Raw genomic sequence first — 15,840 nt, 5'->3', positions numbered from 1 at the left:
TCAGAACTACATTTGTTTATTAACTAATCAACCCAGGAAATTGTACAAAATGAAGAAGGAAAATGGGAAGGTAGAAGAAAGTGAATATGTCCTATCAGGTAAACCAAGGGAGGAAACATTTAGAGGAAGAGGTGGAGCCAGCTCAAGGTCAGGCCTATCTTAAACTAGCCCTTGCCTATTATGGAGGCCACTGACCATATAAAAATGCTGTCCCTTGAAATTTGGTGGCTTGTGTGACAAAAGAATCGGATTATGGCATTCATTCATTCATTGCTTTGAGACAGGGTTCCATTATGTAGCCTTGGCTGGCCTAAAACTCCCTATGGACACCAGGCTGACCTCAAAGTTGCAGTGACTCTCTTGCCTCAGCCTCTCAAGTGTTGGGCTTATAAGTATAAGCCACCATACATGGCTTTCTAATTGTACTTAATTCCAGTGCTGAGATTATTAAAGGTGTGTGCCACCCCTCCTGGTTTACATGTAATTTTTTAAAATGAAGTTTGTACAAAATGGATAAATTCCTGAGGGGGTGGGGTGCGAGTGGTGGTGAAAAACTGAATTGAGACTAGTGAAGAACACCCAAAATATTCTCTATTATAGAAGCTGAGTAAGTAGTCACAAAACTTTCTTCATGGGCTGCCAGGCAGTGGTGGGGCATGCCTTTAATCCCAGCACTTGGGAGGTGGGCAAGTGGATCTTTGAGTACAAGACCAGTCTGGTCTACAGAGTAAGTTCCAGGCCAGCCAGGGCTACACAGAGAAACACAGTCTCAAAAACCAAAAGATAAAAAATATAACAAAACAAAAACAAAACTCTGGGTCTGTGAGTATACCATATCTGAGAACAAACCACCCTTTCAGGTGTTAAAAGCATTTGGGGCCAGAACATGCATTTGTCTATCCTGCACCACCAGGTTCTGAGTTCAGATTCCCAGTACCATACACAGCTAAAGAAGGGATCTCTAATTCATTTTACTTAATTAAAAAAAAAATTATGTGCATTGGTGTTTTGCCTGCATTCATGTCTGTGTGAGGGTGTCAGATTTCCTGGAACTGGAGTTACAGAGAGTTGTGAGCTGCCATGTGGGTACTGGAAATTGAACCCAGGTCCTCTGGAAGAACAGTCAATGCTCTTAACTGCTAAGCCATTTCTCTAGCCCCTCTAACTCACTTTATACCAAACTCTAGCAAGGTGAGATATGGACGAAAACTAACAGTCCTATCTGACCCTAAGCAGAGCATTGGCTAATTTCATCTATCCGTATATAAAGGTGGAGTCGTTCAGGACCAAGTTAGGTGTATCCCAGGGAATATAGCTAGGCTAAAATACAAGGAAAAATATCACTTACAACAAAAGGTAAAAATAGAACACATGATTTTCCCAAAAGACATATAAAAATTATTTTATAAACCATCCATTCATTATTTTTAGGAATCCTAGAAGACTGTAAGGAAATACTTTTAACCCTGTTGAAGGAGACATTAACACATGACTGCTCAACAACTCAGATGTGAACAATTACAGCTCCACGGACAAAGTCTCAGACAGAGGTGACTAGGATGCCCATCAGCAGGCAGCCCATAGAAGACAGGGCCCCACCTAGCAGCTGTTCCTCGGCAGTTAGGAAAAAAGGGTGCTCCCGGCTATGCATGGCTCCTTGTAGAGAAGAAAACTGCCCATAAAGAACACAAGATTCCAAAAAGGTGAGCTGCCTGCTATGGGCTGGCCAGCAATGGTGGTCCACAGGTTTCAGGAAGAGGTCTTGAGTCCCCACCTACACAATAAACTGATGAAAAGAATATCTTACAATTTAAAACAAATGACAGACATATTCCTATTGGTAGGGTGACACCAGACCACAGGCACCCACAAATCCCTCAAGGAAATGCTAACGTTCAACACAGTATGTGGTGCCATGTTCAGGGATATTTATTACCTTTTTAAATTCATGATTGCATTGTGCTCCACTATGAACTGAGAGGCACACATCTACAACATATTAGAATTATAACAGGCTTAGCAAACTCAGGTCCTCAGGACAGGGGGGCGTTGCTGCTCTAGTGTCCCAGAGCCAGCTATGCCAAAGTACTATTTGGTTTTTAGAGAGAAACTTTGTCTGCTTCTGCTCTAAATAATGAAAAGAGATTCACTAAAGAAATGGTCCAAATTAAGTAGATTTCAGCTGATCAACTTTATTACAAAACTGGAAGTATAAATTAAATATCCAATAAGACTCACAAAATGGAGAGTGGTGGTGAGTAGTAGGCCATGGTACCAAGTATTACGAGTGTACAGTGTTGAGAAAAAAGGCTGGCATTCTGTGGTAAAAGCAACACATACCCTACCAAATTCTATACCAGTGTTTTCTGGAGGCTCCAGCACTCAAAAATGAGCTAAGTATCAGTACCACTACCATATCATGTGGCCAAATGGCCAGCCTGGTGTCCTCTCCATGCCTTCTAAGAATCATCTATTTTGGTTTCTTGCTACACTGCACATCATCACACCTGTGGTCACAAAAACAACATGCACGTGGACATGGCAAACTATGACAGTGGGATAGAACTACCATGAAGGCATGCAAGCAGGTTGGTCACTTGTCTTCATCTACTGCAGGGTGGGTGCCGTGTGCTGTATTCCCAATGACACATATGCCCTGTGCACGTTTATGAATGAGGGAATACAGGGGAATTAATGAATGAGAATACAGGGGACTCATATTTCTTATAAGCAAACAGTGTCCCTGCTATGGCAGGCCTGGGCCCAGAATACTTCTTCCCCTTCTGCACATTGTCTAGCTTGTGGGCTCCACCCAGTAGCCTCTCTGGGGATGAGAGTCACATGCCCTAACTTTAGTCAACCCCTAGTCAGAGTCTCAGTTTATCCCAGTTCTGTGAGATGCAAAAATATGAATGACTAAAAGAGGAAAATATGGGCCATAAGATATTATGTTCTACCCATAAAAGTAACTGCTGCCAAGTCTGACAACCTGAGTTCAATCCCGGGGACTCACATGGTAGAAGGAAAGAACCAACTTCTACAAGTTGTCCTCAGAATGCCACATATGCCTACCCAAAGTAAATAAATAAAAATATAACCTTAAAATGTTTTTAAAATTAGAAAATAAAATTTCTCTTATCCCGGATCCATCCAGGTAATGTAATACAAACTAGTTACTCGCCATGCAACCCTGGTGCTCCTTACACAGCCTTAGAAGATGGAACAACCATTAAATCCAAGCTGGCAAGATGCTGTCCTTGTCCTGGGATTGTAGTTCAGTTGGTCTAGCATGAACAAGACCCTGGGTTCAATTCCAACCACCATAAAGAGCTAGGCATGTGATACATGTCTGTAATCCCAGCACTGGGGAGGTGTAGGCAGGAAGATCAGAAGCTCAAGGTCATCCTTAGCTATGTGAGTTTGATGCCATTCTGGGTTACATAAGACCCTGCCTCAAAAGAAAAGAAGAGAAGAGAAAATCAAAGCAAAGCAAAAAAGGGAAAAGAATGATGCTGTCCTTATTAAAATCAGTAACACAAACCTACTCTCCTGTGGGTAAGATCTAGGTAGAGACACCATCAGATCTATGGCTTAGGCATCACTGATCTGATCAGATTTCAAGTTGGTCTCTAAACAGTCCAGGCCTAATACATATTAATACTAAAATAAGTTTTTTTTTAACAATTAAAAAACAAAACAAAAACAGATCTTTTCCAAATAAGCCAGTTACAAACCTTCAGCTGTTGACAACTGCCTTCCCCATCTCCTTCCAAAGGTGACCTCTTTCTGCTCCATGACCTGTCCACAACAGTGTTGTTCACTATGATCTGTGTTGACAGACCTCTTTCCTTCCGTGCTGACCCTTTTTGTGGTGGTCAGCTGTTATCACTGGTATAGCTCCTATATCCAAGATCACTACCCTCTTGCCTGCCTCCCTTGCCACTCCAGTCTCTGAGCACTTCCTGACATCTGTGAGAGTCTTGCAGAGGTCCCTCCCATGGATAACAGATGGAACATTATCCTTCATTCAATAGGGTATAGCTAGCCTTTGGTAGGTAGGCATTTCCTACAGATTAGAACTTTCCCAGATTAAGCAGCTTTGTGCTGAGCTTGAACACTGTACCCTCCCAGGTACCCACAGTTATGTGCCCTTCAATGTGTGCTGAAACTGTGACTTTCTATGATCTGGTACTCCACCTGGCCAAAACTGCTTATGCTATCAGTTTCCAGTGACAACCATTGGCCTTGGGGAGTAAGCATAATCTCCAATGTATCACCAAAGACTGATGCCTGTCCAGATCTATGACCTCACCAATATGCTTTGTCTTTCTTTAGCTGACTGTGTTGAGGCATTTTGCCTTACAAAACCAGCCAACAGAGGAACAAGTCAGGTGGCTATGGATTGTTGATATATTTCACAAAGCAGAAATATTCCAACCTGTAATGCTTACTCTAAAGTTCACCACTCTGAGGATGTCAGGAGGGCAGAAAACTCAACACCAGAATCCCATGAGTGTATTAGGAGAACAGACATCAGTCTAATGTTAGACCTCCTTGAGTGTCAGGATGATGCATAGCAACACAGCACCAGACTTCCCTGGGTTGTCAGGATGGGAATCAACCTAGCACCAGAACCCAGGGATCTGTTCAGGAAAAATTATAAGAACTTTCCTATGACAACAAGGCCAACTGTAAAACCCCAGAAGTAATTATTTGTGGGACATGCTAAGCCCCCTACCCTGCAGAGACTGTGGGATGGGGGCCAGGTCTGTTTTAAATGAGGAGGGTATTTCTCCCCCTCCTCGTTTCCTTCAAAAGGTGGCCTACCATTTGAAGTTACTTTTTGATACTTCAATGACAGGAAAGTGGTATTTACTAAAAGATATTTGATAAAGATATTATCAAATAGAAAATTGTGTCTTGCAAATGGGCATGAGGGTCCCATCCTGGACTGTAGACTGCTGTCACAAAATACCCTACAATGGAAGGCTTATAAGCAACCTAAGTGTACTCCTTAGCACTGGCAGCTGGGTCACAGTAGACTCGGTGGCTTGTTCAGACCCAATTGCCATGCAAGTCCTTTGAGGCAGAAAGGATGGAAGAGCTCTTAGAATTTTTGATAAGGCATTTATTCTGTCTTTGCCTCCGCACAAAGCTCATTTCTCATGCAGTCATCTTTGAGTTACAATTCCAACCAAAGAAACTGGGAGGAATGAGAACAACATCCAGGCCACAGCAGATGCCCATTGACCACAGTTCTTGCATTTTTTTGGGGGGTGGGGTGGGGGGGTAGTTTCCAGACAGGGTTTCTCTGTGTGGTTTTGGTGCCTGTCCTGGATCTCACTCTGTAGACCAGGCTGGCCTTGAACTCACAGAAATCCGCCTGGCTCTGCCTCCCTAGTGCTGGGATTAAAGGTGTGTACCACCACCATCCGGCTAGTTCTTGCATTTTTGTTCCACTAGGTTTTGTTGTTGTGGTTTGCTCTGGTAAACATTAGATAAAAAAGCAAAAGGTAGGGGGCTGGAGAGATGGCTCAGAGGTTAAGAGCACTGACTGCTCTTCCAGAGGTCCTGAGTTCAATTCCCAGCACCCACATGGTGCTCACAACCATCTGTAATGAGATCTTGTGCCCTCTCCTGTATACATAATAAATAAATAAAGCCGGGTGGTGGTGGCGCACGCCTTTAATCCCAGCACTCGGGAGGCAGAGGCAGACGGATCTCTGTGAGTTCGAGGCCAGGCTGGGCTACCAAGTGAGCTCCAGGAAAGGCGCAAAGCTACGCAGAGAAACCCTGTCTCGAAAAACCAAAAAAAAAAAATAAATAAATAAATAAATAAATAAATAAATCCTTAAAAAAAAGCAAAAGGTAGTGGCTGATGAGATGGCTCAGGGGGGTAAAGGCACTTACCATCAAGACTGATGACCTAAGTTCAATTCCTGGAACCCACATAGAGATGGCAGGAGAAAACAAGACTTCATAAAGTTATCTTGTGACATCCATACATGCTCAGTATTTCTGTACTCCGAAATATACACTCACACAATAATTATAAATTTTTTTTTAAAAAGTAAAAGTCCTTGAAGTAAGGACAGCTGTGGTATGTATGGCTTAGTCCCCATTCCTGGTTTGTAGAGCATATCTGAGGATTTCAGCAACCAAGCTGACACATATCCTCAGCACAAAGCTATAAAAGCCACTGATTATGGTTTGCTTTAGGCTACAGTTTGCTGAACACCTAATACGTTTGTGGAACCAGGAGACAGAAAGTCACTACAAACTCATGTGACCCAGAGGCCTCCATGAGGCCTTACAATAACCACATAACCACACAGGACTCACAACAGGCCCTAGTAAGTTCCATTGTACCATAAAAGCCAGGAAACCCACACAGGACCCATGAGGTTTCTAGGCATAAGACCCCATGAGGCCCAATGAGACCCACGTAAGATACGGGGTTGGTCAGGAGCTTTAGGGAAGTTTATAAACATCTCACCATCTATATGCTTCTTACTGTAGAATTTACTGATAATATAGCAAAGTCCACCAAATATCAGTGAACTTTTAAAAAGAAAAATCCAATTAACCTCCATTCCTGAGGTCCAACTAAACACTGTAGAGTCTGTTTAAGACAACACACAGCCAACAACAGCATCTCCAGCAAGCGCTGCTCCTGTCAGTGCGAGTTTGCTCAATTCAGTGGGTAGTTTACAACAAAAGTGGGTTAAGCTTATTACCTATCCTTCTGGCTTTTGTACAATTTAATTCTGTAAGAAGGTATGTGGCAGACAAGAGTGTTTTCTTGTTTTTAAAGGCCTCATCCATCTTTGTGATTGAGTAATTTAGTTTATTTTTTGAAACAGGGTTACACGGTTGCCCAGACTGGTCTCCAACTTCTGAACTCAAAAGATCTTCTTGTTTCAGTCTCACTAGTAGTAGCATGGATTATAGGCATATATTACCATGTCCAGCTAAATTTAATGATAATCAACTCACAGAACTAAGGAACAGTTCCAGTTTTTGAAGCATAATGTACTATGCAGCATTCTTCCAATATGAACGGTAAGATTTTAAGGATAACAACAGACAACAGGAAACTGACCTTCAACTCCAATGTATTTATAAATTAAAAAAAGTTACATCTTCAACTTTAAATCCAACTCTGAACATCAAACAAACAAGGCAGGAAATAATAAATATGGTCATTAAAGAATAACAACACAGACCCAGACAAACCTTGTTTTAAAGCACAAATAAACCCCAATAATTCTGGCCAATGACCTTGTGAACTTGAGTGGAACCCCCCAACGTTTAGAAATGATAGGGAAGTGGCCATCAGGGGCAAGAGCCTCCAAAGCAACTTTGGATAAGTACTCTGAGCCATCTTCCAGGCCTACTCACAAGACCTTGGATGGGGAGAAGGGGCTCCTAGGTCTGCAGGACATCTCTGAGCATAGATTCCCACAAGGACAAATATCCCAACCTCACATCTTACACACTATTTTTAAAAAACCACTTATAATCAAGTGTATGAGGTCCAATATACCAGGAAAGATACTTTTATTTAAGATGGTTTTAAGAAAATCTAGAAGGTTGGTTTATAATGTATTTCAGAATAGCATGGCAAGGTTCTCAGAATACTGGAAGTCCCTCACCCAAAGGTTAGACAGCAGTCCCACACCCCACTTTGTTCACAGGGGCCTATTTGCCAGAGCATTCCAAACAGTAAGTTAGCCACCAGGAACATTTTCTATCTCTATTATTTCCTCTTAAATAGGATAAACATTTGCATCACAATCATCTGAACTTTTATAGTGACATTAGACATGTTATTTAGAAGCCTCATTCTAACATACCACTCTACACACAACTACTTTTGTTTCTGAGACAGGATCTTACTCTGTAGCCCAAACTGGCCTGGAATTCACTACTGTAGCTCAGGTTTGCCTTAAACTCAAACTCACTGCAATCCTTGTCTCAGCTCCCAAGTGCTGGAATTATAGGTGTGAGCCACCACATCTGGAGGTACTCTTAATTTACTTATAAAATTTTCTTGGGTATAGGCCATATGATACTTAAAACTTGATAAATCCCTGGCTGATAGCAAAACTGCAAAGCCTGATTCACCTTCTGGTACACCCACTTTGTGGGATTTTTCTCTTCCCAAGAGTGCACAGGATCTCGTGTCTTCATTCTAAAAGACAATTCAGAAGTAATGGCACACCACTTCTAAGGGTACACTGTAAAGCCTGTAGCCTCCTTCCAGAGGCTGCCTTGCTCTATCAGGGGCCCCTTCTCTACTGTCCTTTGAGATGCCCCAGGAAAAGAACTGGGTCTCCAGCTAGCAGTGTAGGAGGGAGCTTGGTTTGGGATCCCTGTGGAACACCCCCAAAGATCTAGTACCCTGACTACAGGCCTATGGAACCTGGCCAGAAATTCTGCAAGGTCAGGCCTGGGCTCTTCACCTTCTACTGGAACCAATTTTTGTCTCAGGGCACTACATTCTGGGGTAATACGTTGTACAGCAACATATAAATAATATAACTCTTCAACACTACTCATGTTTAAAGTCCAAGCATGGAAAGATGAAGAGCATCATTGAACCTAAACAAATTCTCATTCTTTTCTAAAATTTCACATAGCAAATTACAGTAAAGGGCATAACCAAAGAACAAACCAGAAGCAAGCTCTGAGTACAAGGGTCCCAAGTGTAGGGACACTTGGCAATCACAACTTTCCACTTTGGGCCATTCAGGAGCACAACTCAGCTGACACCCACTGCTAAGGAACCTAGACTTGCTTTTTTTCCCTGAGGAACCAAGAAGTAAAGTGGCTCAAAATGAAAAATGGAATTGACCAGTTCAAGTATCTCTTGATACTTGCCCAGAGTTCATTCTCACCCTATAGCTAGCACTTTTAAGTGCAGCCTGACCAAACAGAGCTTCCGCGAGGGAACACACCCACTGTTGACTACCCCAGATCTGTGTGGGAGCCTGGCCACTCCAGAATCCCCTGGCCTTTTCATCTTGAAACATATCAGGTTTTCAGTGGACATCTTAGTATTTGCCCTAGTCAAGAGCAGCATATTTTTATCTCTTAATGTCTCCCGCAGCAGCAAAAACACATTTCACTTTTCCACAAACATTGTGTTCTCTATGACTGACTGGGAAGATTTCAGAGAAACAAAAACTTCTTCCCAAGGTCCTCTAATTCTTTCCTTTTTAGGGATGAAACAGGAATGTGGGTGCTAGTTGGTCATCCACGCAACAGCCCCTCAATCCTCTGCCCATTAACTTCACCTTCCTATCTCCTCCTGGGGTGCCTCCCCCACTGGATACACCACTAGCCTCTGTACACACCCTCAGGACCTTCTGGGGAAAAAGAAGGGGAGTAAAAGTGCAGCCACTGACTTGTGGCCAAGACCAGGGAAAGGCACAGTCCTATAGGAGCTGGGAGAGCAGAGGAGGCAGCTTGGAGGCCGGGACATGGAGCAGCAAGTCCTGAGTCCTTGGAGTGATGAAGGGCTCCAACTTTGCCTTGTAACTATACTAAGAGCCTCACCCACTCCATAACATCAGGGTGCTCAGGGACTTGTGCGAAGTGCAGGGTTTGAATCCTTGGGCTCAAATAACCAGGAACCCACATATAAGCACTTCACAGAAAGGGTCCAGCGTGGGCTGGGTAGATCTGGGCCACCCCTGGATTCCCAATGCCTAGGGATCTTTTCAGCAGATTTTGGGGTCTATATGTCTGGAGTCCCAGGCCTCCATGCCTTGAAGTTCCAACTATTATCCATGTACTCCCTGAGGACCTTCCTCGTGGTTCAGCCCCAAGGTTTTCACCCTAACGTGACCCACCTTTGGTTCTATTGGTCCTGAAGCCTATCTATATTCTGAACCCTTCTCACGGTTTACCCTTGGGGGCCCCAAACTTCTCTAAGGACCGCCATAGTGGTCCAGATTCCTCTGGGCCAGTCTTGGTTTCCCAGCTCGCTACAGCTGATTTGTCCCTGGGTCCTGACCTTCCTACGGCCTTGTCCCAGAGTCCTGGCCCTCCGTGGGGTCGTCTCAGGGTCTTAACCCTCCTCTGTAATCTATCTACAGTTGGACCATCTCAGTGATTCTGGCATTTTCTAGGTCCTGTCGGGTCCTGAGATCCAGTCTTCCTCAATGACCTTTCCTAGAATCTTGTCAGGTCTCTAGTACTGACCCTCCCCCAATGACCAATCCAAGGGTCGGGTCTCTACCTGTCCTGAGGCCCCAGCACTATGAGGATCTGCCCAGTCCCAGTATTTCTGGCCTGCTCTGGGTCCTGCCTGGTCTGAGGTTCTGATCTCCCTGAAACCAGCCTGGTCCAGACTTCTGTTCTTCCGGGGTCCTGTTCTCTGGAATCCTGCCTGGTGCCTGGTCCAGCCCGTCTGGGATCCTTGTCTTCCCTAGGTTCTGTTCTCTCATGGTCCACTCTGCTTGGAATCCAGCCTGGCTCGGTGTTCTGCCTGCTCTAGGATTCTGCCTATCCCTGGTCCAGCCTGGTCCAGGGTCCAGCCTGGTGCAGGCTCTTGTCTTCCCAGGGTTCTGTCTAGTCCCGGTTCCTGTCTTCCCGGGGTCCAGGTTGTTCCGGGATCCAGAACGGCCCAGGGTTCTACCCTCCCAAGGTCTAGACCTCCCAAGTCCTGGCCTTCTGGCAAGCTTTTAGGGTCCCGCCTCCCGGGCCTGCCGAGGGCGCTGGGCTCGCAGCCTTCTGCCGACCATGGGCCGAGGCCGCGGCCTGAGGAGCGGGCGCGCGGGCCAGGCCGGGCGGGGCGGGCTCACTGACCTGCGTCTCGGGCGGCGGGCGAGCGGGCGCACGCGGGGGCTCGCCGGGAGGGGGAGGGGGCGCCGCTCCCTCTGGGTCCCCCCCAAGAGGAGGAGAAAAAAGCCGTGCGGAGTTTAAAACAAAGAGGCGGAAATGCCCGAATCCTGCCGAGTGCGGAGTCGGGGGCGCCGCGGCTGGAGCATGCGCAGTGTACGGCTCAGCTCCCACCTCGCAAATGGAGGGGCGGGGCCTCTGGGAGGCGGAGCCTATAGAGGTGGGGTCCAGGCGGGGCCAGAGGGCGCAGGCGCGTGCTGGCAGCGCTTGATTCAGGAAGCTGGCGCGACAAGACAAGCGGGGTGGAGTTCAGGGGCGTGGCCACAGGGTGAGAGGTGGGTCAGAAGGCGTGGTCAGAGGCAGCAAGCTGGAGAAACTGCGTCTGCAGGACTTCAGAACACTTCTGACGAGCGACTATCTGGGTTTCCTCCCGTGTGTGCCTTCTTCTAACATTCCTGTCCTATCTAGGAATCAGCCAGGTGCGCAGAACACTTTGGAGAGAGAGAGAGAGAGAGAGAGAGAGAGAGAGAGAGAGAGAGAGAGAGAGAGAGAGAGAGAGAGATCCTTCTGCTCGACTTTCGGACCGTGGAAACCTACAGCTCATCCGTTTGTCCATGGTGATCAGTGGTCACTGTAACTGGGAGAGTGCAGAAACAGAGAAAAGAAAGTTTGTTCTTTTTTTCTTTTTTCTTTTTTTTAAATTTCAAGACAGGGTTTCTCTGTGTAGCCCTCGCTGTCCTGGACCTCACTTTGTAGACCAGGCTGGCCTCGAACTCAAAGATCCACGTGCCTCTGCCCTCTGAGTGCTGGGATTAAAGGCTGTCACACCCCGCTGCAAGGCTGTTCTTGGGGAACAAAGTAGTTGTGGCAGCGAGCGGTATGCTAGACAGGCAGTGGGACAAGGAAGGAGTTAGAGGGGGGCTTACAGGTATTGGGGGGTAGGGTCGTGTGTATGGTCCCTCGGAGGGAAGGCTCCCTAGCAAGGCAGCTATGCTCTAGAGAAACCTGACTGCCCTTTGCAGTCATAGAGAGGCTACTGATGAGGGAGACAGTTGATAGTCCCAGAGTAAGGGAGGGTATGGTGCTGGTATTAGAAATAGCAAAGAGGTTCTGTTGAGCAGCTCTGGGATTAGGGCACAGATCCCAGGAAGTCATCTAACTTGACAGACAGACCCCCAAACCAACTGTCTGCAAGTGGGCTTTTCATGCCTTAGGTAACACCATATTCAGAGGTCCAGGCCCAGACCTTGTTTCTGTGTCTAGTCATCAGGGATGACTCAGGGAACTCTAGCTTTGCATAACCTCTGGTCTTTCCTGAAGGTTGTTGCTCACTTTAGGCCCCCACCTTCCAGCACTGAAGTCTTCCTCTAGCCATCAGCTGACCCATCAGAATCCAGGCAAGTGTCCCTTCCCCCATCCTTACCCTGTATCCTAGGTTAGTGAATAGCTTCCAACTAGTCTACTTGTATCCATCCTTGCTCCCTGATCCATTTTCAGCACAAAATAATGGCTTTTATAAAGCATTCGTTGGGACATGTTGCCTGCTCAAAACACTCCAGAGGCTTTACCTAGAGCAGAAACCAGTGGGTTAGGGTATCCATGAGGCTTGAAGAGACCTGGAATCATGTTACTGTCTTATTTAGTAATATACTAAGTTCACAGGTGCATGTATGTGTTCTGGTTCAGCCAAGCAAATGAAGGAACCTAAAATTATGGTACTCAGTTTGATGATAGGGAAAGGAATACTTCCCTCCTTACTTCTGTCTCCAGCTAGCCTCTCTGAAGTATTTAATCCATCCTCTGTGATGAGTTTCCTCTTTGATGGTCTTCTCATCACCTACAAACTCCCAGTGAGGCTGCTGGGAGGACAGAATGAACTGACCCCATAATTTTTAAAAATGTTTTAAAAGATTTTTAAATTTTATGTATATGGGTATTTTTCCTGCATGCATGTCTGTGTACCACATGTGTGCAGTTCCCTTGGAGACTAAAGTAGAGTACTGGATTCCCTAAAACTGGAGTTATGGACAGTTGTTAGCTGCGATGTGGAAATCAAATCCAGATCCTCTGGAAGAGCAGCTAGTGCTCTTAACTGCTGATCCAGTCCCCCAACCCCATGACTCTCTTAACCCTGTCAGGCTTTGCCTTACTTTTCATCAAATGCTTGACCCAGGGCTCCAGAACATTTTGAAACTAAATCCAAGGTCTGTTACCACCTCCGTGACCCCTGCAGTATTTGACTTTGCTATGTTCTCCTCCTGGAGAGATCTCTTGCTCCTAGCTGTTCTGAGAGGATCCCATAGCACCTGAGTAGAGTGTGCTAGGCAGCAGAATTGCACAGAGAAAAGAGTAAAACTCCTCCCAGGTCCTGTCTTGTAGCGGGTTTCTACGCCCTTGGGACATTGTTCTTGTGCTCACTCACAAATTCTGTGGCTCTTCCTTTTTTTTTTTTTTTTTTTTTTGGTTTTTCGAGACAGGGTTTCTCTGTGTAGCTTTGCACCTTTCCTGGAACTCGCTTTGGAGACCAGGCTGGCCTCGAACTCAGAGATCCGCCTGGCTCTGCGTGCTGGGATTAAAGGCGTGTGCCACCACCGCCCAGCTCTGTGGCTCTTCTTGATGCTCCTGGGCACACTGAGCACCTGTACCTCAAGCCCCTAGGGGAGCTGTTTCACCCACAGTGTCTGAAAGCATGGAAAATGGAGGCACAGTTCTCTACAAAATGGGCATGAGTATACAAAGGCTGTGTGACCCTGCCACTCAAACAACTAAGACACTGGACAAAATAAGTCAAATTTCAACTTACAGACATTTCAGACAACCAGATCTTGGGCCCAGAGAAAGAAGGAATAGTTGAGTGAGCCTTGGGGGAAGCCAATAGAACTGCCCAGATAAGGGCTCTAGATCTTCACAGTGTTTCAAAGCCCTCAGCTTAGCATTGCTAGTCCTTCATGGAAACTGCTAGGCCTGGAGAAGAAATGGGGAAAGGAGGGAGGAGAAGGATCTGGGAGTCCACCAGGCAGGCATCACGGTGTTTCCATTGGTCAGGAAGCCCTGAGGTGGTCTAGGGATATCCAGAAGGCTTCCAGCAGTGGAATAATCTAAAAAGACTGCCCTGTCCAGCCTGATAAAGCCAAAAGGCTTGGAGGAGACTGAAGTGCTTGGTAACTTGGCCTTGTCTATGATATTGCTACGATAAAACACCATGACCTAATGGCTCAGAACTATTTACAGTGCTGTACATGATGAAAACTCACATGGAAAGGGTGTGACATCCACATCTGGTTAGTACCAGTGGCCAGAGAAACAAAGGAGAATTTGACCCTAGGGGAGAAATCAGTCTCTCAAAGTACACCTAGAAACAGCATTGGAGAGCTGAGTAGTATATATAAGCAGTTTCTGACCTATGTTCCTGGTGTTTGGGTGGAAGACCAGAAGATGGGCAGGAAGACAGACACTGTGAGGCCATATAATAACAATGTCTACTGCCAAAAAAGAGCCACAGACTATCATCAAGAAGAGCAGAAGCAGTTAATCAAAACAGATCCAGCATGTTCAAAACTTGGATGCATAAAACTGAATAACACAGTATCACAGGACTCTTGAGGAATTTTTAAAATAATGGGTGAGAACTGGATATTTGTCTTCCATTTTACATGAACTGCTCCTAAAGATAACCACAGACTTGTAGGTGATGCCTCCACCTTGTAATGATCCAGCTAATAATCAAAAATAAAATTATGGAAATAGCTAGGTTGCGGCTCAGTAACTGAACACTATCTGTGGTGTGTAAGGCCCTAGGTGTGATCCTCAGCACTTGGGGGGAAAATTAAGCAATTAAAATAGCTATGATAGGGGCTAGAGAGATGGCTCAGAGGTTAAGAGCACTGACTGCTCTTCCAGAGGTCCTGAGTTCAATTCCCAGCAACCACATGGTGACTCACAACCATCTGTAATGAGATCTGGTGCCCTCTTCTGGCCTGTAGTCATACATACATGCTGTATACATAATAAATAAATAAATCTTTGAAAAAAAATAGCTGTGTTATATAACAACTATTATTGATAGTAGCATTGTCAAAAGATAGGTGCTGTGTGCTTCTGATGGACAGAGGCATCACCAGGTAAATACTTGCCAGAAATCCCACTTGAATCTAGAACACAGTCAGTCTGAACTTCTCTTAGTTTGGTTTCTATTGCTGTGATAAAACACCATGACCAAAGCAACTTGGCAAGGAAATGGTTTATTCCATCTTGCAGCTCGCAGTTCATCATCTAGGGGAGTTAAGACAGGAACTCAATGCAGAAACCTGGAGGCAAGAACTGACAGCAGGGGCTATGGAGGAGTGCTACTTACTGACTTGCTCAGCCTACTTATATACCCCAAGACCACCTGCCCTGGTGGTGGTACCACCCACAATAGACTAGTCCTTCCCACATCAATTGCTAATTAAGAAAACTGGTTTGCTCACATGCCATTCTGGTGGGAGCACTTTCTCAATTTCTCATTTTCTTCCTCTTTCCAAATGACTCTAGCTGTGTCAAGCTGACATAAACCTACCCAGAAGAGATTCCACCTGTTGTTGAACAATCTTTGTACACTGTAAATATGTATGACTCTCATTGGTCAATAAAGAGCTGACTGGCCTATAGTTGGGCAGGAAGAGATTGGGTGGGAGAGCCAGACTAGGAGGACTCTGAGAAGAAGGGCAGAGTCTGAGGAATCTCGAGGAGACTGCCATAAGGCACACAGTGAGCAGGATGGGAAGTGCATACATGAGGTTAACAAGCTTCGGAGCAGCGCCTAGATTAGTAGAAATGGGTTAATTTAAGTTATAAGAGCTAGCTAAAAACAAGCTTAAGCTATTGGCTGAACATTTATAGTTAATATTAAGTCTCTGTGTGGTTATTTGGGGGAGCAGCTGGCAGGACAGAAGAGTCTGCCTATGTCCATCTATAGCTGAAGTTTTCTCTGGTCCTGCCCAGCCCCACGGA

General features: G+C 45.5%; 1 protein-coding gene across 2 annotated transcripts in view; it reads right to left on the bottom strand.

The window, feature by feature from the left end:
- Positions 1–11,012, bottom strand: part of Pcgf3 (polycomb group ring finger 3) — a 48,783-nt gene extending 37,771 nt beyond the window's left edge. Inside the window, exon 1 of one of the 2 annotated variants that reach the window (XM_006985809.4) lies at positions 10,816–11,012. The gene's annotated coding sequence lies outside the window, so the exon portion shown is untranslated. Of the gene's footprint in view, positions 1–1,599; positions 4,661–10,815 lie in introns of those variants that run through there. The other variant, XM_042257830.2, reaches the window with a different exon arrangement.
- Between the last annotated feature and the right edge of the window lie 4,828 nt (positions 11,013–15,840).

Source organism: Peromyscus maniculatus, chromosome 10 (assembly GCF_049852395.1).
Source record: "Peromyscus maniculatus bairdii isolate BWxNUB_F1_BW_parent chromosome 10, HU_Pman_BW_mat_3.1, whole genome shotgun sequence".
Lineage (NCBI taxonomy): Eukaryota > Metazoa > Chordata > Mammalia > Rodentia > Cricetidae > Peromyscus > Peromyscus maniculatus.
Note: the sequence above shows the minus strand (reverse complement) of the source record. Positions and strands in the feature narration are given on the sequence as shown.